The sequence below is a fragment of the Lissotriton helveticus genome, chromosome 3_1 (genome assembly GCF_964261635.1).
Source record: "Lissotriton helveticus chromosome 3_1, aLisHel1.1, whole genome shotgun sequence".
NCBI classification, from domain to species: domain Eukaryota; kingdom Metazoa; phylum Chordata; class Amphibia; order Caudata; family Salamandridae; genus Lissotriton; species Lissotriton helveticus.
Window position 1 is genome coordinate 2,126,932,142 of NC_136061.1, and position 26,239 is coordinate 2,126,958,380.

At 43.8% G+C, this 26,239-nt stretch overlaps 1 long non-coding RNA gene across 1 annotated transcript in view; it reads left to right on the forward strand.

Moving 5' to 3' along the window:
* The window catches only part of LOC144825287 (uncharacterized), a 132,767-nt gene that overhangs the window by 19,220 nt on the left and 87,308 nt on the right, over positions 1–26,239 (forward strand). The window contains exon 2 of the long non-coding RNA XR_013609377.1: positions 14,653–14,710. This is a non-coding gene — a long non-coding RNA (uncharacterized LOC144825287). The remainder of the gene's footprint in view (positions 1–14,652; positions 14,711–26,239) is intronic.

Below are 26,239 nucleotides of genomic sequence, written 5' to 3' on the forward strand. Positions count from 1 at the left end.
GCCCTGTTAAATCTGCTTTCCCTACTTCTTGGGGAATCGTATGCGGAATGTGCATAGGATTGATGACAGGTCTGTTCCCCTTTTTAAATACTCCCTTCCTGCTTCTCTTCCTCGGTGGTGAACCAGAGGCACTATTGCAACCCTTATTGGTTTCCCTAGATTTTATAGGCTTTCTGTCAGGTACACTATGGGAATGTTGGTCAAACCCCAAGGGTGTAAAGATAGGGGAAAGTACATTTATATCATGGAGAGGTGCTAAGTCGTTAAGGGGAGTACTTAAATCAATAATCTGATTGTCAATAGACTCAGAGGGGATAGAGTCAGGGATAACTATGGTGTCAGTTTGGACTCGATAATTGGTCTGGAATATAAGTGGGATATCCTCTGTGCTGAAAGACTCACTATCAGATGCCTTGGATTGAGTTGAATCAGTCAAAGTGCCTGTGACTACATTCAGAGATGGTAGCGGTCTTTGTTTTAGCAGCTCGATGCAAAGGCGTTGCCCAGCTCGCTTCTCTGCGAGTGTAAGCTCCCTATCAACTTCACTCTTAATTTTTGAAAAGAATTTGTCCAGTGGGCCTAAGATGGAAAACCCCGCCGTGCCCGACAGAGAGTTCACTTCAAGTGATGACATTTTAGTCATAAAAACAGTTCAAGGTAACGAAATGACTAATACCTAAAAAATTAAATAAGATAAAAAATAATGGCAAACACTACTAGGGTTGGAGTGATGCGAGGCACGAAAAAAGAAAAGATGAATAGTACTGGGCATATAGGTCTATGGTCAGAGTCATAAACACAAAGATATTGTCAGTACCATAAGACCGCTGACACGATGAAAGGGTGTAGGCCCAACCCAACCTTGTCCGACCACGGACGGCCACAGACGGTCCCGCCCTAGTCCCGGGCTTCTCCCGGCGCACTCCCGCGCGCTCCCGCGCAGCGGGATCACGTCCACCTTTAAATGACTAGTAGTGCGACTAGCGGGTGGGCGGGGCCGGCAGGGAGAGCAGCCCAGCTGGTCCAGGGGCGCGCAGGGACTGCTGGTCCTCGGAGTCCCTGCTGTTGATGCTCGCAGCCCTGCCGGTCGTGGAGTTCCTGCCCCCTTTCAAGTGGTCCTGTCACCAGTTTCAGGACGCGCTGCGGGACCCGCGAGCGGGTCCGGCAAGGCGTTGCTTCCCGCAGTTACCGGGTCCTAAAAACAGAGGGTGAGCTGAGTTGACGTGCGGCGTTTCAAAATGGAAAATCAGCACCAGTCTTCTTTTCACGTTTCTTAACAATGTATCTCAAATGGCGATGTAACCATTATGGTATGGGCACATTTTTTACATTGGATGATGTCACAGAGTACTCTCATTCTTCCTTTGACACCAGAGCCCACATCATACACTTTCAATGTTGGTGTGAGGAGATTGTAAACTAACCAAAAATAACTGAACATGGATTAAGCATGCTTCATCAGTGACATGATTGAACTATGATGAATTATTATACTAAACCTTAGCTGCAATTCCTTATGGGATTATAACATGTGGTAGTTGTATGCATTACCATTTGCATTTTTTATAGGAGGTCTCCAAAATATCAGTTTTTGGAATTGAATTTGTTTAATTTTATTTACAATACAACAAGAAAGAAAACAAGACAATTTAATAGTTTGACTTGCTTCCTACAAATTCATTTTGAAAATCGTACAATACGTTGCCTTCGCTGGTTAGCCTGTATGCATTCGCAGCGTGATTAAAGCTGAAAACGTCTACTGTGACAAATGTAATAAAGCCTACCCAAATTACATGGTCAACTAACAATAGAAAAATAACCAATCACTCCTTACTAAGATTACTTTGTAATGAAGACAGTAACATATTTGTCCATACTGCATCAAAACAGTAATCTATATAATGACATTACACTGGGCACCTAAAGATCCCAAAGGATGAGTGGTCTGCCGGTGATCCATCCTTCCATCTGGTATCTTGAGCCTCTAGGAGAGGGCCCTTGTTGCTTTACTCACAAAAGGAAGCATCAAAAGTCACCAGTATGACAACTCTACTTGGAAGTCTCTTCTGATCCAGGCATCCAATGCCTGGATTCCCCTCTCGTCCAGAAAGGTTCCTATTCAGTCGCTTCTAGTCAGTAGACTAGACTATGGGAATTCTTTACTGGTTGGGATTAGGGAAGATCTGTTATCAAGGTTAAAAGTCGTCAAAAAACACAGCAGCACGCCTTGCCCTCAACAAACCTGCACAAACCCCATCATTGCCTCTGCTACGAGAACTGCACTGGCTCCCAATTAGGAAAAGATCGTTTTTTAAACTTTTATGCCTGGTATTTAAATCTCTCCATGGGCTAGGGCCGGCATATCTAACAAAAAAACTAGAATGGTGTACTCCGGGATGCCAGCTGAGATCCAGCATTCAAAAGCTGCTCTGTCCCCGGAGAATCAAGAAAGTCAAGATTGCAGGGGGTGCCTTCTCCCACCTAGCCGCGAAACACTGGAATGGTCTGCCAGAGGATATTCGGGCATGCATCAATCTGGCACAATTTAAGAAACGTCTTAAAACCTGGTTATTTCAATGAGCACTGTTCATCCATGTTGTCATTAGCTGTCTGCCACCCGGGCACTGAGAGATCCCCCTGGGGATTATTCGTTGCGCCATACAAATACTAAATTAAATTAAACTCTGACTGCACCTCACCTAGGCATGGATATCTAGTGCATACCTGATGCTCAACTCCACCAAGATAGAATTTCATTTTTTTTGCCAAGAAGAACAAACAAGAAATGGAGCAAACCTGGCTCACTGACATGAACCTTGCAGGTTCAAACTACAACTTTCGCTGAATGTGAAGTCGCTTGGGTTCACCCTGGACACCATCATCATCCATCAACACATTGCCAAACAATAATGCAATGGAATGTCCTGGCTGGAAGCAGCTCTGTCTTATAAAGAAAATTACATTATTTGTGGCAGAAAGTGTTTTTCAGAACTGGTGCTCAAGTCCTCATACTCTTGCATCTGATTAATGGTAATCCTCAAGACTCCACATTAGCTCTCCTTAAGGGCATGCTATGTAGTGCAGCATGACATCCACGGGTTACAGAAATTTGATCACAACTTCCTGGCTCCCGTTGATGGGCAGCACAATCTTCAAAATCAGTTCCATCATTTACCTGGGCTGTCTGGGCCACCCCCTGGTTTCCTGGAATTCTTAATGCTAGGGTAGTGAAACCCCTCTCGTAATAGGGAAGAGAACATCTACACAAGGGACTGGCGATATCAGGGGAACTTCCTCTTTTGATAATTTGTTCCCTGGCAATATGGGCTTCTTCAACGATAAAATTGTGATGGTAGAAAAAAGATTGGTGGGCACCCAATTTGCCACTTACCAGAATATAGAATATTCTGAATCCACACTGACAAATCCCCTAACTTGGTACTTGGAAGTTGCTGGAAAATCTGAAATAGTTGAAAGTATCACCAACCCTGTGGTTTCGGCAGGGAATTCATTTGTATTTAAGGGCACTTTGCAAATTATTTTGGACACTATTTCTTTAATGTGAGAGGGTTGGTGTGGGAGTGTGAGTTGGTGTGTGCCACTCAGCCAAAGCCCAAACCATATCCAATGGAAGCATTTTTGCATCTAGGCCACTGTAAGCGGGGTGGCAATGCTGCTGTTAATCTGCAGGAAGTTGCTTGCACTGGCAAGGACATTCTGGATTCATTAACTCTATCCATCAGCGCAATAAAGGGCACTAGTTAAAGGTTTTTGTAACGCGCAGACAGGAAAGCTAAATCTTGAGAAACAGACACATTTCATATCCACCAATAAAGGGACAAGTGACACTTTATTGGACAAGACACATGCCCAGTGTAGAACAGATCCCATTAAAAACAAACCTGCCGTACATGAGAATGAAAGGGTTGGGGAGGTCCCCTCAGTCCACGAAATTTATATCTACAATCACTCTGGCAGAATGACACACTCTGAGGCTTATGGCACCTACGAAGTATCAACTGAATATGCCTGAAGAGGAAATACAAACTGACAAGACCATGCCTGTGTATGTGCCTATCAATCATTACAACTTCCCCAGAGACCACCTCCTAAGTAGTGGTTCTTAAGGATGCAACACCAGTAAGGAGCTAACTAAAAGAGGGCTAAAGGGAGCGTAGAATCAATTGACCCACTGGCTAGCCAAACACCTAGGGCCCTCACAGCAGTGCACTGAAGACTTTAGAAACGTGCCGTGGGTAGGCATCGTACCCAAGACATCTGTAGGTGGTTGTGTTGTTATTAATTTCAAGAATCCGACCATGGCAGGCAACATTTTATATAGGCTGCTTCAAGGAACTGGTGGTCCTACTGGATGAGGGCTGCTCCTATGAGTTATTTCTACTAATGTCCTACATATGACAGGCCATTACCACCTCTTAGCAAGGACCTTCATAACTGTGCCTCACTACCAACTATTGCCACACATAATCCTTTTCAGCGGCTAGCATTACTTGAAGAAAGCGACTGAATTGGCAACTCTGAAACTGCCTGTGCAGGAGATAATAGTACAAACTGTGTGGCTCAACTGGGCATTTCATTTAAAATTGTTCAAGGTAATCACAAACCTGAATTGGCAAGAGTACTTTACAGAATAAGGAATGGATGAACTATGTTAAACAGTTCGACCTAATTTGCATGCATGAAACCAGTGCGTTAAGCACATTTCACTTTGAGAGGTTTTCCTCTTTTCATAATGTAGCCACACCATCAAGAGTCGGGAGGGCGAAAGAAGATTTGGTAAATCTAAAATCTGTTGTCTGTCAAAGGAGAGTGATCTAGTCTTATACTGACACAGACCAATTCCAGCTGGTGCATATTATATTTGAGACAGGCATGAATGTCCTGATCATTAACTTTTATAACAATATTTTTAATAATAATCATATTTATATACCCCACATGCTTGAAAGTGCAGTGATACGTATATTACAGGGGGGCATGGCCAAGCAAGCGACCAAGATGGCTGCTTGCTGTTGAAGCTCCGTCGGCTCTCCAAACGCTACCAGCATTATCTCTGACTCTGCCTGTGGCATTGGTCATGTTTGGAATGGCACCGCATAGATGAAACAGTCCTGGTCTCGGCGGTCCGACTCCGAAGCCTGAGGGTGCCTCAAGTATTGAGTTGCGGCAATCGAGGGCTCGAGACACCGGGAGGCGGGGCTCATCTTCCCAGGCCCTGCTTCTGTGGGCGGACGAGTGGCGAAACGACACCCGGCATTCATGGTGGTGAGTGGGGGCCTACAGCTGCAGTGATGGTACCGGTCGCAGGGCGGTAGTGGTGACTCCCCCTTGATATGCTGCTAACTGGGCTGAACGTGAGAACAACTGGCTGCGCCCATTCACAAGCGCACACGCCCGCCATGTTCTCGAGGCCGCGCTGGGGACAGGGCCCACCATGAACCTTATTGGTGCCCATCTATGGATGTGGAGGCGTAAGAGAAGGCGGGGGGCATCTCTGTGCTAGCCCCGGACTCGTTGCGGCTGGCTGCCCGGTTGCGTGGTCCCTTCTCCTTAGCTCCCCGGCTGCACAACCGTTGGTGATCTGCCCCAGTGCATGGCTTCGTGAGACGTGGGGGGGGCCTACATTCACATGCGGTGGTTCCCTGCTACAAGGAGGTTTTGAGGGCGCTACATCTTTGCTCCCTGTACCCACTGTGCTGGCCAGGCCTGGCCCTCTTGCTGGTTGTCTGCATTCATTTGGCCAATGTTCCCAGATCCTGGGTCGGGGGCCTGATCTGGCTCTTTGACAGGCTCATGGCCCATTTCTCTGCTCTCCGGCTAATGGACGATCCTCCTGGGGCTCCATAAGCGGTGCAGTGCCTTCTGGTTTGGGACAAGGGTGTGTAGACACGAGGGGTCAACGGGTCCGGCCTGCGGGACTTACCCCTGTCACTTGCTGCACTACAGCTTCCCCCGCTCTTGGTATCATTCCCTTGTCAACACACTGGGCCAGCGATAGCTTGCGCCACCTCCATTATTACTTCAGGAGGTACGCTGCAGGCGGCTGGTTTAACTTTAGGTAGCTGCATTAGCTGCGAATACAGCAGAGTATTTCCTGGACACCCTGCGATTCCGTCACGATGCGGCGCCGTGAGATGGGTCGCAAAGACCCCAAACAGAAAACCCAACTCTTTGAACAGCTCACAGACAAGCCTGCAGAGGAAGACCTCACAATGGCGGAGAGTGGGCAGAATACGGAGCCTGTGGAGGACCTTCTTGCACTATTGGCGTCAATGCTTCAGGAAATGAGGGCAGGTTTCAGAGCTCTGGATGGACGGTTTGACGCGCTAGACAAGAGCTTGGCGGACATGGTGGCTAAAATCCATGATCGACGCCTGGACATAGCTGAAGCTCGCATCTCTGACATCGAGGATGGCACAGCGCAGTCCCTGAAGAGTCTAGAGCGTGTCGAGCGTATCCTCAAGGAGGTGGCTATAAAGAATGAAGACCTCGAGGCACACAGCAGGCGCAATACCATTTGCATTTTGAATGTCCCCGAAACTGCAACCGCGGGCCAGATTGATCTATTTGTAGAGACCCTGTTGTCTGACATTTTTGGAAAGGAGCCCTTTAACCCCAGATTTGTGATAGAGCGAGCATATAGGTCCTCGGGCCCCGGCCCAATCCTGGCTCCCCCCCAAGACCCATCATTGCGCGAGTCATGAACCTCCAAGATCGAGATTCGATATTGCGACTTGCCAGGGAATGAGGAGACACCATATGGCAGGGCTCTAAATTGTTCTTCTACCCAGACTTCACTGTGATGGTGCAGATGCCCACCGGAAGTTTAATGGGGTGAAGGCTACCCTTAGAAATACTGGTTTAAAATATGGGATGTGGTATCCTGCCAGACTAAAGGTCGATATAGCTGGCCGAGCTCGCATCTTTGACACTCTTAGGGAGGCTCAGGAATTCTGTCACTCCTACAAACAAAACAACAAAAGGTCGGGCCCAGGAGTGGGGGCCCCTCCCCTCCGCACAGCGGATCGGACCAAAGTGTTGAATTATTCTCCAGCTCTGGTACCGGTTAGCGACATGGCAATGTCTCTCCATCCTGATTGATAAATGGACCAGAGTTAATGTACATTATACTTCTGTGCTATTTCATTTAATTGGTCGGCTGACGTGGCGTCGCCACCCCTCAAGGTGTACACCTTGGATTTTTTCATGTTTTGCGATAGTGCCCTTCTCAGGGTACGTCATTTGAATGGAAAGTTACTTGTTACTTCCAGTTCTATGTTTTGTTATGGGATTGCCTCGCTTGGGTAGAGGTGAGTTTGGGGGGGGGAACTTTTCATTGCTTAGATGTATCCAGTCACGGCATTGATGGTCACTGTCATTGTTTTTCTAGTTCTTTTCTGCTGTCACACAATGATATGTCTGCTATGCAATTTTTTTTTTACAGAGTTTTATATAGTGCGAACTTGACCCGAATTGGGTATCAGAGCGTTTTACATAGCACCAGTTGCATTACATGAGGAGACACATTCATTTTTGTTAGGCAAGGGGAGATTTAGTGATTTGCCCAGAATCACAGGATGTTTAGCGTCATTGCCAAGACTCAAATCCAGTTCCCTAGATTCGAGGGCGACCGCCCTAGCCGTTAGGCCAACTCCTCTCCCCTATGAGACGGTTAGGTAACATTGAAGGTCCCTCTAGCCTGTCCCTAATGTCATGGAATGTCAGGGAGCTGAACAACAACTGTAAAAGTCGACAGGTTCTTACTTATTTGATGCGACACAAAGTAGACATTGCTTATTTGCAGGAAACACATTTGCCGAAATCGGACACAACCCGCTTTGCTGCTAGCTGGGGAGCACACAGATATTTTGCGAATTATAATACCTATGCCAGGGGCATGGCCATCATTATCCACAAGAGAGTTCCCTTCAGCCTCATCTCAGTGGTAGGGGATAGTGAGGGACGCTTCCTCATCGTCACAGGCAAGCTCTTGGGACATTACATGGCTTAGGTGAATGTTTATGGTCCGAATACTGACTCCCGTAATTGTTTTCACTCTTTACACGCCCAGTTGGCAAGGTTGGAACCCAGCTTTATTTTGGTAGGGGGGATTTCAATTTACTATTGAACCCAAGCCTTGACAGCACTTCCACCTTTCCAGACACCAAACCTTGTGTGCGCCGCGCTCTGTCAGATCTCTGTGAGCAACTCTCATTGCTAGATATTTGGCGCAAGCGCAATCCTGCATTTACGGAATATACCCACTACTCGGGCCACCATAATGCTTGGACCAGGAATGATTTTTGACTAATCTCCCCCAGGGTTGCTGGCTGAATTCAGATCACTGGCGACACTGCCGCGCACTTATTCGGATCACACCCCAGTGCAGCTTCAACTGAATGTCCCCCGCCCAGAGGGTTTAGAGAGACAGTGGCGATTCCCGAGCCGCGCCTTCCATGATGATCTTTTTGATGTAGAGGTTCACAAAGCCATAGAAGACTACTTCTCTATTAACACTGGTACAATAGATACATGGGCCGTTCTGTTGGAGGGTTTTAAGGCATATATAAGGGGCATATACATCGCCAAGGATGCTGGAGTGCTTAAAGACCTGCGTAATACACTTGCACGCATTGAACGCCAACTCACAGTATTAGATGCCACATCACTAAACACCTCTGACACAGATGCAGAGGGTCAACGGTTGTCCCTACTTGTTGAATTTCGTGAGACAGTGGACTGGGAATTATTATTCTTGTGCAAATACCAGTCTGCCAGACGGTCTGGAGAAGCTGAGCGACCCAAGAGGGTACTTGCACAGATGCTACGCCCCCCCCGTACAGCAGGCCATACATCACTCTACTACGCTCATCCAAGAATCAAACGCTCTCTTCTATTCCAGCTATTCGAGATGAATTCCTGGACTACTTCACAACTTTTTACTCTTCTAAAATAGGGAGTGATCTTTCGGCAAGTTATTTGCTGTAATTCATAGAATTAACCCAAAAGTGCCAGCTGCTGCTATTCTTTTGGATGTGGAAAAAGCTTTTGATACTTTGGAGTGGCCCTTTTTTTTCAATTATGTGCCGCATGGGCATGCCTGTGGGCTTCGTAGCCACTACAGCACTACTGTATTGTCGGCCATCGGCGAGACTCCGATTGAACGGCACTCTATCCTAGCACTTTTCGTTGTCTCGAGGCACCCAACAGGGCTGCCCCCTGTCCCCACTTTTCTTTACTTTGGCCATGGATCCCTTGATTTGCCATTTTCAAGAATGTCATTTACACAGAGGCTTACAATTCAACACTGGCCCCTTATTAGTCTTGTTATACGCAGATAACACTATCCTTTATGTTCGAGACCCCCAGGAGAACTTAGAACCACGTATCAGAGAAATACTCAGATTCAGCTGTTTTTCTGGGCTGGGCATCAACTGGCACAAGTCAGTGATCTTCCCATTAACAACAAGCATGGTCCCATTGGACTGCGGATTCCCCCTTGAATGGTGTCAAGACTCGGTAAAATCTTTAGGCATACATATCCACCTGGACACTGCGCAAATCCTCAGTTTGAACTATGGGCTTGCAGTATGCCCCTTGGAACCCCAAGTGGAACGCTGACTGCGTCTGCCGCTGTCCATAGCTAGCAGAGTCACTCTACTTAAAATTGTGGTGCTTCCTAAAGTATTGTATCTTTTTGATAATATCCCGGTACCCCTCAGCTATGTTTTTCTTTTACACTATGTACACACCTCATCAGGCTGGTATGGAGGGGTAAGAGGGCACGCATCCTCTGGCAAGTGCTTACCCTTCCTTGCGACAGAGGGGGATATGGTGTCTCAGATTTTCATCTGTATTATTTAGTAGCTCAATGCTGCTATGGCCTGTTTTCATCCCGATGCAAGGATCCCATTTTTATGGCTGGAAGCGGATTTTGTTTTACCTGACACACTAGCTACTGTACTTCTGAGGGGCGTTCCTAGAGATCCGCACGACATACAGACTGTCTCCGCCACCAGCTGGACATGGGACGAACTACGAAGGATAGTTGGTGCCACCACATTATACTTGTCGGCCCTACCCCTCCCCAACCCCACTCGGCTGCCAATAACCAGGAAAAAATTGGTGCAACGCACTTTAGCTAAATTTTATATCACAAAAATGGGGGACTTATGAAATGAAATGAAATTAAATGAAATGAAAAAGGGTTTTATTAAGCGCGGCTGCTGCCCTGAGGTGTCCAGGCGCTAACAGACTAAGTCAATACCCTCCAAAAAAGAGCAAGAATGGAGTTAAACTGATTTATTAAAAAGGAAGGTTTTGAGCTGTTTGCGGATGGTCGTCAAATTAGGATTGGATCTTAGGTGAAGGGGGAGTGAGTTCCACAGTTTGGCTGCATTGTAGGAAAATGACCGGCCTCCCGCTCTAGATCTCCGATTCCGAGGGACTACCGCCAAAAAGGCGTGAAGAGAACGGAGCTGTTTTGTGGGTCGATAGGGGGTGATCAGCGTGTGATTAATTACTGGGCTGGATTTCCAATATGCTTGATGTGAGATGCACAGGGATTTGAACTCAATTCTCTCCCTCACCGGGAGAACATATTTTCTCAGTGACTGAAGACCCCCGGTTCCAGTCAATCACCTTTATGAATGGCTTATATATTTGGATGCATCCGCTCAGCTCTACGTGCCACACTACACACTTACCCAGTAGAACCCGTCTCTTTTGCACCACTCATGAGTATCATAGAAAGTGAGACAGGTACTCACCTAATTTCCAAGATATACAAAGCATGCGCTAATGCGAGACAGGTTAGAGATGACGAGGTTCGAAATGCATGGAAGCAAGATCTGGGCCGGGCCATTACAGATGAACAATGGGAGAAATGATGTGCGGTTACAAGGGAAGTTTGCCTTAACAATCGGCATAAGCTCCTGCATTTCAAATTCCTATACCAAATTTACTGCACTTCCGTCAAACCACACAGAATATATCCGTCTAGACCTCACAATTGCCAGAAGTGCTCAGCACCAAATGCAGACTTTGCACACCTCTCCTGGACCTGCCCCAAACTGCAGTCTTATTAGGAGCAAGTCCACAACACACTAGGCATTGTGACTAAGATGACAATTGTTCCAATTTGAAAAGTGGCGCGGCTGGGTTACACTGTTAATTTTCCCAAAAAAGTGAAAAGATTTGCATACCTTGGATTATTGCTGCCCAAAACGGAGATAGCTTTATTATGGGGCTGACGGATTGCCCCTACCCTGCACGGATGGTTATGCAGTTTGGCTTATTGTAACAGTGAGATCTATGCCAGCATCATGCCCAGTTTGTCGCACCGAAGGACATATGGGGGCCCTACCGGGCTTATGTTGAATCGCTGCATCAGACGTCCAACTCACAACTAAAGAATGGCATTGTCCCAGAGGGTGTGGGGTGATGGAGTATATTCCGCAAGCTTGATGCTGTTGCCATACAGCTCAAAAATTCAGGACTACTGTAATATCCTTAGACTGCAAGTAGTTGTATATAAGGTCACGCAGATTCAAACACGGAGGCGATTACATGCAATGGTTAGAAGAGAAGCTGGGACTGACAGAGGGTAATGTAATATCAGGAATGTGTAGATGGTGACTGTTTTTCATGTAACTGATGTGTTACATTTTCTATAATTGACTGTGTTGTTACAGCTCTTATGTGTATGATGCGTCATAAGACGGTGTACCACCAATTGTATACTGTTGATATGTGAGAAAACCTGGAAAATAAAGTGTTAAAAAAAAAGTATATCCCAGGGATAAGGTATAGCTTTTTCAATATATGGGCCAGTGACCTCAATATAGGTAATTGCATGCATTTTCATGACAAGAAAATTCGAAGAGAGGCGTACCCGTGGAGGCGACGTTACCTACAAACCGAGAGAACATATCGAGTTCATCCAGAGGGTACTAGGACGCGATTGCCAGTCCGAACATACAGAGGAACCACGGGGAAGTAGGTGCCACGAACTACATGAGGAGACCTTAATTGGAAGAAGGGAAGTAATCCAACTCAAGTACTTTATCCAGTGGCCTATCGAAGAAACAGGGGAAGGAAACAAAAGATCTGTCTATAACAGTCTTACACAAAGAAATACGACTGAATATCGAGTTGGCAGAATAACCTGATCTGCTGACCATGATACTCGATTGAACATGAATGCATACAGAGACTGGAAAACCTAGAATTCTAAAGTGTGAGAAAGAATACCAGTCTATTGATCTTGACGACCCCAAGCGAATATGTACTGTCCTGATGAAGGTGTGACCACATCTGCGGGCCATAACACCGAAACGCGTCGACGCACTTTTTTAATACAGAATTCAATAAGAGCCTAAGTGACTCCAGATACATTGTATTCTAGAATACTGGTAGTCCTTACGAATTTATAGGAAGCCTATTGAATCAGACACTCTGTAGCAACATTAGGTGCTTCATTCATTATAGGGGGTTACTGTTGCTTATATACAATTTATTTTGTAATCTACTGTACGATTATTTCAGACAACTTGTAAAATGTATTTCTTCTTTTTTTAATATGCTGCACAAATGTATTTTATTGTGTTTTTTTAAAATAATTTTATACTATGGGATGTTTTTATGTTATATGTTTTCAGTGGATTCGAATTGACTTTATACCGAAATTTTAACGAATAAAAAGACTGTTAACGTTATAATTTAGTTTGTGACCAGTGATTTGAGAAACTGATTGAGTACCTGCCTTGAGTGAATGAGATAGGAATATTGTAATTTGAGTGTGTATATTCCCGGCCATTAACCTTTCCAGGGATAGCCCTTTGACTTTCTATTTTCATGACAGAGTCTGCGATTCTGAGGGCCCAGTGGGAGATGTCTTTCGGAATCCCTATGCCTAAAAGAGACTGGAGTAATATCCTGACAAGAGTATCTAAAATTTCCAGAAATGCACAATTCAAGCTGATTAAATATTTTTCCCTTCATAGTGCATACCACACCCCAGGCCGCATCGTTAAGTATTTTCATGCAGAGGGAGCGACCTGCCAGAGATGAGGGACCATAGGTGGGGAGTTTAAACACATAAAATAGGGCTGTCCTTCATTAGTACAGTAGTAGGAGGAGGTCACAACAGAAGTAGCAGACACAATTTCCAAGGAGGTCCCCTGCACTATGGGCCATTGCAATAAATTGGTTCCCCCACAGAGCTCAAACGAAGGTCACCAGCAGATTTCAGGACCTAGCCTTCATATACCCGAAACGTGAAATAACAAGAAATTAGAAAGCCCCCAGGGAACTCAGAATAGCCGGATGGCAGAGGGAACTGGAAAAGTGGGCGGGTTACGAAGCTAGGAGGGGCATAAGGTCCATACAAGTAGAACGATCCTGGGAGATGTTAGTGAACTCCTTGAAAGACCCAGAATCGAACACAAGGCACGCCTCTCCTGAGGGCTCACTGGTGCCGACACCGCTGACCACCCGAGAAAATAGTCCATCCCACCCACATCTGATGATACATGGAGGATAATTATCCCTGTACTGCTTAAGAGAGGCAAATTGATCTCAGACACGCTGCCCTCATCACATTTCTTATGCACAAAGGTATTGACTCATGTAAGGTGGAGGTGGGGAAGTTTTACATTTTATTGTATATGCAGTTGATATTGTTTTGAAAAAGAAAAAAGAATTGTTGAATATTTTGTACAAGTTAGGCCTTTGAGGCCAATGTAACAATAGTGACCCTACACAATTCTTTTGTCAATGCTTTTAATAAAATGTGTTAAATAAATAAATACATAAATAAAATGACAGTCTGTGATTTCAGCACTATACATGGTGAGGCACAGATGCACTTCATACACAATCCCTATGGACAAGTACTCAATAATTTAGAAATGAATTACAAATTCCATATCTGCACTTCTGTAGTGCTGTTAGCCCCAACTTTCATTGGAAGGGGTGCAGAAAGCTCAATTGATTTTATTCTTTTTTCAGAGACTCAAAAAGATCACCTGGCAAATGTTCCAGTTGATTAATTGTAAAAGTGATCGTAACCCTTTGTTAGTGACTTTGTAGTTCATCTCGAGACCAATATCGAGGTTAGAAGTGGAGTTTTCATTAAATTGAGGGGGTTCAGGATCAAGTGGTCCAAGTATATTATACTAAATCGATATGATTGGTTTCCTTTAAATACAGCAGCTTGCTGGGCATGTGAGGATGATAAAGCTGAGGCCATATTAATTTTACATCCTTTTGATTCTATCTGTTGGAAACATCATGTGCCTTTTGGACCGAAGCACTCCAAGTTATTTTCCTGATTTGACTCTGCCTGTACTAAGGCTCTTTAAACTCATTAAACCTTTGAAAGCCACACCACACATACTCTCCGAGGTGAAGTTCTTCAGGAGTTGTTACAAAGTCGTTATTGAGATAAGAAGGTCCCTGATTAGAGAGGAAACATTGGTTAAGGCAAATACACTCAGAGATAGTGGCACCTTTTTAAATTCACCCTTGCTCAATCAGTTGGCAATATCTAAAATTGCCAACTAACCAGGGCTAATGAGGGAATACCCAAGACTTAAACTTACCAATTGATTGCCCTTTTTGTTGTAACAGATTTCACTTCAGCAATTCAGTCGAGTCCCAGTTGCCAGGCGATGGTTACACCCACATGGTAAGTATGTATTTTATTAGCACAGTTAATTAAAACCAATGCAAGACAAAAGCAGAATGTATAAAACAAAGATATAAAATGGCATGTATTTTAAAAACATAGCGTGGACATTGTTGTTCTCAAAAAGAATGGAGGCAGCACCAAGTTCAAAGTCAATCAGCGGAACCAAAGTTTGTTCAAAAAATATATTTTTATTTTTATTTTCTTATTCTCAAAGTGCACAAGACAGCCAACGCATTTCGCTCCCCAACCATGGGAGCTTCGTCAGGGCATAAAAGGTTATCGTTCGAGAGAATCCGCCGCGGGCCATCTTTGCCGGACACATTCTCGTAGCACGTGTGTCAGCAGCTTATCAAGGACTGCACATACGTCGCTTCACGTCCAGTGTACCTAGGATACTAATATATACCCTGCGGGATAACCTTTTTATGAAATCTGTGTGAACTACCCGACGGCCCTTCATACTGTCTGATATCTTTATTCCCACCTTGGAATACCTGTACTAGTATCTGTTCCATTACATTGGCCAGATTCTTTTTATTCAACTTGACTACACTACTGAAAGACCAACCGCCCATTACTATTGCCCTGACGAAGCTCCCATGGTTGGCGAGCGAAACGCTTTGGCTGTCTTGTGCACTTTGAGAATAAGAAAATAAAAAGAAAAATATATTTTTTGAACAAACTTTGGTTCCGCTGATTGACTTTGAACTTGGTGCTGCCTCCATTCTTTTTGAAATCTTTTGTCTGGAATTCCAGTGGGACCGAACCACAGCAGGTCCTGGAGGTTGACAGCACAACTATATGAAATACTTTAAGGGACTTTGGAAATCTGAGGTGCTTGCTGGCTGATCCGCTGTGGGACATCTTTCTTTGGACATTGCTGTTCTGTTCGTACTGGTAATAAGGTGTATTGTTCTTTCATTTTTCACGCAAAAAGTACTTTGGCAGTGGAGATAGTTTTTATTTTAAAAGCGGTTAAAAATCGGTTCTGGGCATTTTTTTTTCCACTGCCTTTATAAATTTTACCAGGCTGCAGCTCAGCTGGGGGTCCTGAGATGAAAAACAGGTGAGAACTGCATTCCTTCGTGTGCGTATCCCGAATCGGATAAAATGGCGCTTCAGCAGGAGTTTCCGCTCGTCTAGCAGTTTCTCGCAGGAGCATAGCAAGTATAGCATATCCTCTTGCGTAACGCCACATAGCCTGCATAGCGTGCCTGCTTTCTCTTTTAACCAATGTGGAAAATGCTGAATGCAGGGTAGCAGACCTAACCGGTACCTTAGGAAGCACATTTTGGTAGTTTTGGCGTAGCCCAAGCCGAGATAGTTCTGAGGAGCTATTGCCGAATACGAGTTTAGAATCATCCAAGCGTGCGTTCTTTTTGAGAAGTCAGCTTTGTCTTGAACCCATGACAGTTGGTTGATTGACTTCTTGGCCAAATTTTTGAGCGTTGTGTGATTTGTGGAGGTGGTCCAGAGCTGTTTCAACCCAGTGTTTACAAGACTGTTTGCCAAATACTTAGCTGCTGGTGAGGTTGGATGCTGCTCTAGCTCCCTCCATAGATAGTCGTTCAGTGTTCCTTGTGCGGATTTTCTCACTTTATCCCATGCACAAATGTAGGCCCCCTGTCTTGCCAGGAGCTGTCGTTGGATGCCAAACTCCAGCCTAATCTGCGATGGAGAGGTTCGCTTGGGAAGACTGAAGATGATTCTATATGCAGCTGTAATCGTACTATCAAGTGTTGTTGCGTTCTTGCCTCGCTGCACCTCGCTCCCGTAGGGAATAGTTGGCAAAAATTTGGCGCGAATAACTTGTGTCAAAGGTTTTAGAGAAGGGCCAGAAAGTTTATTGTTGAGTGCTTTTAAAGAGATTGCCAGTGCGAGTCCTTTTCCTCTGATGCTTGATCTTTGCACACTGAATCGACCACCATCGTCAATCTTCACACCTAGGTATTTGTATGTTGACGTATCTTTGATGCGAGAGTTGTTCCAGAACCACGAGAGGGATTTCTTTTTACTTTTGCTAATCGTCATCGTTTGGGTTTTCTCAAGGTTTATTGTTAGATCGTTTGACTTGGAGTAGCTTTGCATCGTATTCACAAGGTTTTGCAGCCCAACCTTGGTTTGACTTATTAGGACTATATCGTCCGCGTATAAGCGACATGGTAGGTGCAGCCCTACTAATTTGGGAGCATGGGAGTTACAGTTGTCCAAGATTGGTACCAGGTCACCTAGGTACAGGTTGAAAAGAGTGGGGGCCAGGATGCAGCCCGGCTTGAGACCCTTGTTGGTCTGTATGCGCCTCGACAGCAATGAGCCGTCCCCTACCTTTATCTGAACCCAAGTCTCCGTATGCAGATTTATCAGCAAGTCCAACAGTGGTTTTGAGATCCCCCAGCCGTTTAGTTTTGACCATAAGATGTTCCGGTTGATGTGGTCAAAATCAGCTTTGTAATCTATGTAACAGAAGTGTAGGGGCATTTTTTTTATTTCTGCCTTGTCTATTAGCATGCCCATAGTTAGAATGTTGGTCATTGTGCCCACTGATTTGACAAAGCCTGTCTGATTGATCGGTATTAAGGATTTCTTTGTGGCCCATGCCTGTAGCTCCTCCAGCAATATGCCTGCAAAGTACTTCGCCTCATTGTCAATTAGGGCCACTAGTCTGGAGCTTTGTGGGTGGGCCCTGTCGCCTGCCTTATATATTGGGGCGATGATAGAACCCTTCCAGGAGCCTGGCAAGATGTTGAAGTTCCTGATCTCCAGGAAAAGGGGTTCAAGTGCTGCTGCCCAGCTGTCCGCGTCTTGTTTATAAAGGATTGGCGGGATCCAATGGATAAATATGTATATAAGGACCACTTAGATCTGTGCATTCCATCATTATTAAGTTATTTAAGGCAGTTCTCAGGAACATTAATTCATCATCAATGTCGGAGTCCTTAATAGTACCAGTATTAAAGAAAGATGACCCTGATATTCTGAGGTGCAACTGGCCGAAATCCCTGTTGGACCATACCATCAAAATATTAGGCAGAATGTTACTGGTAAGGTTAAAGCAAAATACCATCCAGGTCAGTGTGCAATACGGCTTTAGACAAGGTTTGGGCACGGTTAGCCAGTCTTTGAATTTATGCCTTCTTATCTCCAAATATAAAGTGGTGAAAAAAGGGTCCTGTGCCTTTGATTATGTCAGATGGATCAAGCTATTGGCTATAATGTCACACTGTGCCCTTTATTGTGTCAATTGACCAAGCTACTGGCTATAATGACACCCACGGGGCTGGAAGAGATAATCGTCAGGTTTTTGAGTCAGTTTCACTCAGATGTTTCAGCGACGGTCTGTTTGAGACCACTGGCAAGTGATCTGACTGATCTAAAGTGAAGAGGGGTGTCAAGCAAGGATGCATTTTACCCCCTTTTTCATTTGCGCTGTACATCAATGGCTTAGAATCATCATTTTTAACAAATTTCAGGTTGTTGTTGATACTGTTTTATGCAGACAAATCAGTTTTACTAACAAGTACGGCCATAGGCTTCCAAAAACTGCTTACATTCTTTGTAGACTTTAGGGCCAAGCTATCTATATCTACTGACAAATATACCTATGCCATATACAATAGTTTATGGCCCAAAGCATACAAAGAAGTGTCTGTATAGTTTAGGTGACTCCCTGCTGGGAGATATAAACACTTTTGCCTACCTTGGTATCCCCTTTTATTCAAGGGTAAACTGGGGGCATTTGTGTATAAAATGGCACAACAACTTATTAGAATATTAGTTTTTTCCTATATTGGGAGCTAAGCCAGTTAATGTATTGATTATGGTCTATATTAGTAAATATATTTCGGGGACAACATAAGGGGTAGGCCTCTGGCAGGCTACTGCTGTAGCACAGATATGTTCAATTTACATTTGTCATGATGAGCTGGGGATGATATATTCAGACATTGTAATTAAATTATGCCACCTTTTTCTTTGGGTTTCTGTATGAGCAAAAGAAGAAGCAACTCTAACAAGGAAAATCTTGCAAGATTGTATGACACTTGTGTAATTGTCAAGAATTCCCCTACAGCTGTACAGCTAGAAAGTGTCTGCAAGGTTTGGTGCAAGTGACATCTTTATAAATCCTGCCTCTATCAATGCACATACTAAAGATCATGTGAAGGTAATGTTTTTGAATACCATGACAATATGACACCTTTAGATTACAGAGCGAAAATGAGAAACCCACTGGAAGTGCTCACTTGATTGTTTCGAACCCTGATGTAATGGAAAATTAACTACAGTTTGTAACCAACTCGCATCACAGATTCTACTCAACTCGCTTTATGTTAAACACCGTGCACCTTCTCGTTGTGTTCCCTTTAAATGGTTCCTGTGCTGCGGAACTTCCATGATGCCCTTGTGACAATTTGTCACTGCAAAGCACATAACCTTGCATTTCGTAGGTCGAGCATCAGCGCGCATGCGCTTTCTGCAACACCTGCTGTCTTCAATACAAACCACTTTTTCCCGCCTCCTGCTTGCCATAGGTTCAGTCCAGTTTCACTCTTCTTGTCCACCTTCTAACTCGTCGCTTGGCCATTTGAGGCTGAGGAGCACCGGCTAAGTACAGGTTCCATGTGCATGCATCCTTATCTGAACTTTGGGAGAACTCTTTTTTAATTATTGCTTTCCACCTGTTGGGGACTGCTATTCACACTGCCTCCCCATCTGCTTTGTAATTGTTTTATCCGCTGCCAGGGTGCATCATGCAGGAACACACAGCGTTATGCATGGGGCGCCATGCTTTATGTTTGAGCAAGATACCTGATTTTCTGTTGAACCCCGTCTGCTCGTTTCCTCTCAGGGAACCAGTGTTTCTTGCCCTGTTCTGCCTGGGGGTCAAGGCACTGTGGCAGTGTGCCCACTAACACGTCTCCACTGTTTTGTATACACTTTAGGGTGGGTGCACAGAAGGACAGAGCAAGCAATGTGTAGGCAGAGATAGGGTAGATAGTGTGCTACTGCTCGAGCTAGGCGTGACCCCGACATGTGAAACAGAGAATGGAACATAACCAGCCACGTGCCTGCTCCGAGACCACAAGTAACTCCACAAGTAACTCTCCCATCCCCCAATCTGGACAAGTATTCCAGCTGCCAAGCAGAGGCAGGCCGTCCTAAAACATGTAAATGTAAATGTATGAAACTTATATAGCGCAGGACTTACCCTGGGGCATCTCTGCGCTTGCTTAGTGAACCCGTCCTGGTATTCCCCTGTGAGGAACCCCGGCAGGGTATCCACAAGGTGAAAGCCAGGCATCCCGGCGCGAGGGGCCGATGTGGAGATTAAGCAAGCTATTGCCCAGAGTCGCAGAGTGTGACCCCGTGAGTCGAGTAGGCACCTGAGCGAGAATTGTCGAGACCGTGGAATTTATGAGCCCGAGACCCGCCGAGGCGGGGAATCGAACCCTGGTCCACGGTCGATCTCAGATTCCGGGTCTGCCGCCTCTAACCACTGAGCCACACTTCCCCACTGAACAACAAACAACCTGACCATGACATGGTGACTTTAAAACACAGGATTATTTAAAATGTAAACAACTTTGTCGTTTACTTTAAAATCAGCAGGGAAAAGAAAAGCCAGTTTCAGGAATTGTTTACATCTAGTTACAATAGCACAACATTTCGTTACATCTGATAACAGGATATTATTTCCTGCTGATTTGTAAGAACCATTTACAGGGACAAACGTGTTTCAATATTTCCCAACTTTTCTTGTACGCTTGCCTTTTTTGTAGCAGGCTGTGTATGCTTTCGTTTGCTGAGCATTGTGAGGCACCACATTTCCACATGCTGTTTGTATTTGCATGTCTGCGTGAAATGTTTGGCCATAACCAGGGCTTTAAGTGGGATGAAAAAACGGTGGGGTCTCTCAAAGAGGCGTGGCTGGTGTAAATAAGGGTGTGGCTTAAAAATCTGTGCTTAGCATAGTGTGCCATCTGACTGGTATTTTGCTTTTTTGTCATTGTATCGAGATATATATTCGAACATGTAACATTATGAGACAAGAAACACAAGAGTGTGAGCGTGTAAATGTGTGCATGCATGCCAGCATGTGTGTGTGTGTCTGAGTGTGCACATATGCGTAGGTGTGAGTGCCTGTATTTGTGTGCCTACATACATGTGCATGCGTGTGTGAGTGTGTAAATGTATCTCCTCTTGGTAATGCTGTGTATGTATATATGCATGCTTGCTTATGTGCATGTCATTGTGTCTGTCTTTGTATGTGCTTGTGCCTGCATGCATGTGTGTGTGTGTGAGTGTGTGTGTATGCTTGGGTGGCTGCATCTATCTGTGTATGTAACTGCAGCTGAATGATTCCAAATGTGTTCATGTCTATGTGTGCGTTTGTGTCTGTGTAAGAGTGTTTCTTTATATCTGTGCTTGCACGTTTGTTTGTGTCTATCTATGTTTATTTTGAGGTTTATTTTTCATTGCACATTAAAGGCCCATGGGGTGGGTGGGAGGGCTTTACTGAAAACAATATCTGTGACAATTACTACTGGCTGGGAAAATATTAACCTCATTCGTACCAGTTTATAATTTAAATTCAACAATCAGCAACTGTACGGTGAGATTAAACTTTTCGGAGAGCATGCCAGTGCCCAGCACCACGTGTCATGCTTTTCTCTGTTTGAGCTACACTGTGTTTGTTGTTGTAATGTGAGATTATGCAGTAGGTTGTGGATTATGTGTCATATTCGTGAAATACATAGTCTTGCTTAAATCTTGTGGCTTCAAGAGAATTTAATTCCATTGTTACTCTTGTCTCCCCTCCGTCATAACCAATTTCTAATTTTCTGGTTCTCCAGGACCACAACGTCATATGAATGGCAATAGCGCTATGCAAATATCATCACCCCACTACATACTAAAAACAAAAGTAAAAAAGATTGTCATTTCGGACACCAAGAGCTCTAGCTTTCACAAATGCGAGACCGAAAGCATTGCAAATGCTTATTTATCTCCTGCCCATGTTACAAACTTTAGATCTTAGGCAATGTAGACAAGCTCTTTGCACATCCAACAACTTTCTTCTGAGTGGATTTGTCTGGCAGTAACAAAATGTGATCAGACTGCATATTAGATAAGAAAAAAGTGTTGATGCCTTAGTTAACCCATATGCTGTGTTCAAATTATTTTACTGTTTTTATTATGTTAATAGAATGTATTTTAGCATTCTTATAACGATTGGCTTTGTACACATTACTTTTTTATTTGTTGCACTTTTATGACTTTTAAAACCGAATACAGTATATAATGATTGATTAGTGGTATACATTGACTATTGCTTTGACTAGTCTTTAGATTGCAGCCAACCTATACATTCTGCAGAGCTTGAGGTTCACACACATTACATATAAACACTCACAAATATGTCTTCCTGTGTGTCAAAATCCTTACAGCAGCAATTTCTGTTCAGATATCGAGTTAAGATGTGATCCTTGCAAAGTCGGTGACTATCGCTTGTTCCTTGTAGAATGGGTGTTTAATCACTGTTCAAACAGGTTCATATACCTGGGGAATTTAATCGTGTGACCTGTTTTTTCCATTGGATAGTTTGAACATTAAATGTTGTACTTGTCAGGGGCGTAACTGAAAATGATGTCCCCCGCAGAGTATGATGAGGGGCAGTTCAGCCTCCCATATCTCACACATTTTCATTGCACTTGTGTTGAATTGCCCCCCCCCCCGAAGAGTCTGGGGCTGTCCCCCCTCAATGCCACAGAAGATGCAGGAGCCTTCCTATGCATCTGGTTCTTGTAGAAATAATTTTCGAAATCCAGATTTATGTAGATTACAACTAATCCTCGCCTGTTTCTCAGTGATAATCACTCAGTCACTAGTCAATATGTCTAGGCATTTGTCAGCCTCTGCCTTTGTCTTAGCAGAGTTTCATATGTTGTAAAGCATTTTTCTTACTAAGCTTCTTTGGTGCAACTAACTAGACTCGCGTTGGGCTGCGTGCGCTCACTGTCCTGTCATAGGCCATGAGAGAAAACAGGACAGTCATACTCGTATTATTATTTCCTTGCCCAACGATCACTAAAGTTGATCACTGTTAGTTAGCATCATCAGTGCAACTCTTGGCGAATTTATGTCTTCAATTTATCTTGCAAAATATCTAGAGTATCATTTAGGAAGCTGGAAATGGCTGTAGCTCTTTAAAATTATTTTTGACCCACTCAGCAGAAACCTCAGTGGCCATCAGCCTTCCATGACCTGCACTCGACGTCATCCTTGATGAGCGTCTTACAGCTAGTGGTGGTGGGGGGAGGTTGGAGGGGCATGTGCTTCATTTTACAATTCACCTACTATCCACCATCATGAAGGGAAAAGACATCTGCCAGCAATATTTACAAAGTACTGTGGGGCCTGTATGAGAGGTGTAAATAATTCACAGGATATCAAATGTAATTTAAGCCCCTGGCCCATGCCGTAGAAAAGCTTGTTGCTATTATATTCAATTCAATTTATTTTATTTTGATATGGAACTCCAACAGAGGTCCACAAAAGTGCACAAATAAATTATGAAAGAAAAACATTATGTACAATACAAATATTCTTCCATATTCAACCAACAGATATTACAATGTGAAAAAATAGCATTTACAATTATCTAATAAATAACCAGAAATGTTCTAAAAAATTGATATATCTTAAAACAGACCATTTAATTTGGAGGGGGCAAAACAAATGAAGAATGTATATTATATTTGCTATAAACAGGTCTTGGAAACATATGCCTGGCGCTTTGTAGCTTTGTGCAAACAAATAACACATGATACAAATCTTGAATTTGCAATTGGCACATTTTACAGATTCTCTCCTCACTAGGAATTTTGTCCCAAATACCGGCAACATCTCTTAAGGGCAACAAATTAATTCTTAATAAAAGGATTAGCCTTCTGATTCCATGAGTAAGGTTCCATGTTAAATAGGGCTGAGGTCTATTCCCCAACGCACTCCCACAAACCACCTCATTACGAGTCTTAGACTGGCTCAAGTTGATGTCTCTAGCCAAGCTGATAGATGCTGCAAACATCTTTTTAAACAGCTCTAATGCAGTATTTAGCCTGGGGGAATCGAAATTCAAAGTAAGCCCAAATTAGTCATTTGCTTGAACGAAGGACCTAAAAAATGTTGAATGTTCTCTCAATTTATCAAAGATTTTCAATCTCAAAGCAGCCCTGAGAGTACCGTCCTCCCCCAACACAGAGAATTACCCCATCTCAAAAACGCAGCCCACGATAGAACATATGAGGAAACTAAACCAAATTCCAGGCGTAAGACATGTTTGGCAGCCTGAGAAATTAGGTTGCAAATTTGACGAAGGATTCAACATCAGACCTGTCAAAAGACAGCCAGTGTTTTGTGTCCAATACCTCAACAGTGTATATTAATGAGGGGGGAATTTTTACCTTTAAAACTGACAAAACATGATCAAAATGGTGTTTCCCACAAGTTTTGTAGAGTCTGTTTAAAGCTCCCACCTGGGAGACAGCCTTGCTAACACAGAAATTAATGTAGTCTAGATCTCACCCAGCTTTCGAAAAGACCTTACCCAGATATAAGTCCACCAACTCCAGTTCTTCGGACCCCAGTGACCACGTAAAACATTTCTTTAATCTATGGCTTTTCTTACGGAAGACCAAAATTGTGCTTTTAGCAATTTAAATTATTTTAAAAGTGGGCTTCTGCATAACTAGTTGGGGCATCCCGACGACGCTGCAGACCAATAGGTGTTAAATCAAAGACCACAACGTCATCCGCATATAATAAAGTAACAACGGACATTGTGCCAATCTTGGGGGCATCCCCCCTCACTGAGTTCATGCCAGCGGGGAGATCATATATGTACAAAGAAAACAATAAAGTTGCCAACAAGCAACCCTGCTTTAGCCCATTGTACGTTTTAATCTTACATGATAGCCCAAGTGCACCTCCCATCAGTACCTGACACCAAGTATCTGTGTGTAATTCTATAACTAGACATAAGAGGTGCTGCAAGTTTGGCGATCAACGTAGTCAAATGCTATGGAGAAGTCAATAAATGCCGTATAAATTGGCATGCTTTGCAGGAAGACATAGTTCTCTACAATGGTCTACCATTATTCTTTCTAAAGCCAGCTTGCTCAGGAGGAAAAATGTTCTGATCATGGGCCAATGTTGCAGATGACATTAAATACTTTTTGCAAACAACTTGCCCAAAGCATCCAACAGAGCAATCTGTCTAAAACTAGTTGGTGTATTTTTTGGTCCCTTTTTTATAAAAGGGGACAATTATACTCCCTTTCCAATAGGGTGGAATGTTACTCATTAGAAAACAATGTTTAAACGATGGCGCCAGAAAAGAACCCCATGCAGCTTACTCCTTTTTAATTAACGCAATCGGAAATCCATCTGGCCCCTGTGTGCCAAAGGTTCTGGCGTTCTTTATAAATCCTACTACCTCATTCCCTTACAGAGGCCCATATTCCAGAAGAGAAGACTCCTCCATGCGTATTGCTACTGGAGCTACTGAGCCATTGTTTTTACATAGTAAAGAGATATAACCCACCGACTCCTTCTCTGGAATTGGTGTGGGTAAAGACCTTTGCCTTGACTCACAGTGTTCTGCAATCAAGTGCCAGTACTTTCTTGAGTCTTTGGGCCTTGCGGCTTCACTCAACCCAATCCATTTGTCGTCAAACTCCCTTCTCTTTTTGCTAAGTTTGTGGCAGCATCTTATTCGCTTGAGGCAATTGATTTCCTGCTGTTGACCTATTGAAAATTAAATTTGTTGATTACGAACCAGATGATTAATTTCCTGGTTTAACAGTTTCAAAGCTGACTTGCCCTGGATGAGCAGACTGGGACTTAGATTCTGTATCTCTTCCATTTGGGCCTCAAAATGCTGTATAACATTCGCGTATGCAAGGCCCTCCTGTTCTACATGAACCTTCTTCACTATTGAGCTCACTTCAATAATATTTTTGAACGTCTAGAAAGAGCATCCATTTATTTAATTATAGACCACCCTGCCCTAGTCCAAGTTCTTCGGATCCATTACGGGAAGAGCAAAAGCCATTGTCATAGCCACTGTACTACGGACACTCCATATTGCCATTATATGTTTAGAAATATTGTGACTAAACATTACATTAGGCAGCTTTCTCCCCTCACTAGGGAAATAAATCAGATTACAGGGATGTGTTACCTTAATTCCCCCTTTCAAATATGAGTAATTTAAATGAAAAATGAATATCTAACCAAAACTTTCACCTCTATGTTCTATATTTTCATCAATATTGTCGGTAGTAAAACTCTAATATGAAAGTACATTACTTCTATTTCTCGCTCTTTGGTAATGCTTAATTTATATGCGTTATGGGTTATGAATTTGAATCGTATTATTCCTACAGTTTTATTAACCCCTTCCATGCTCATGACAAGGTCAGCTCGTCATGCAGTGCACTGGAGCTGTGCTAATGACGAGCTGACCTT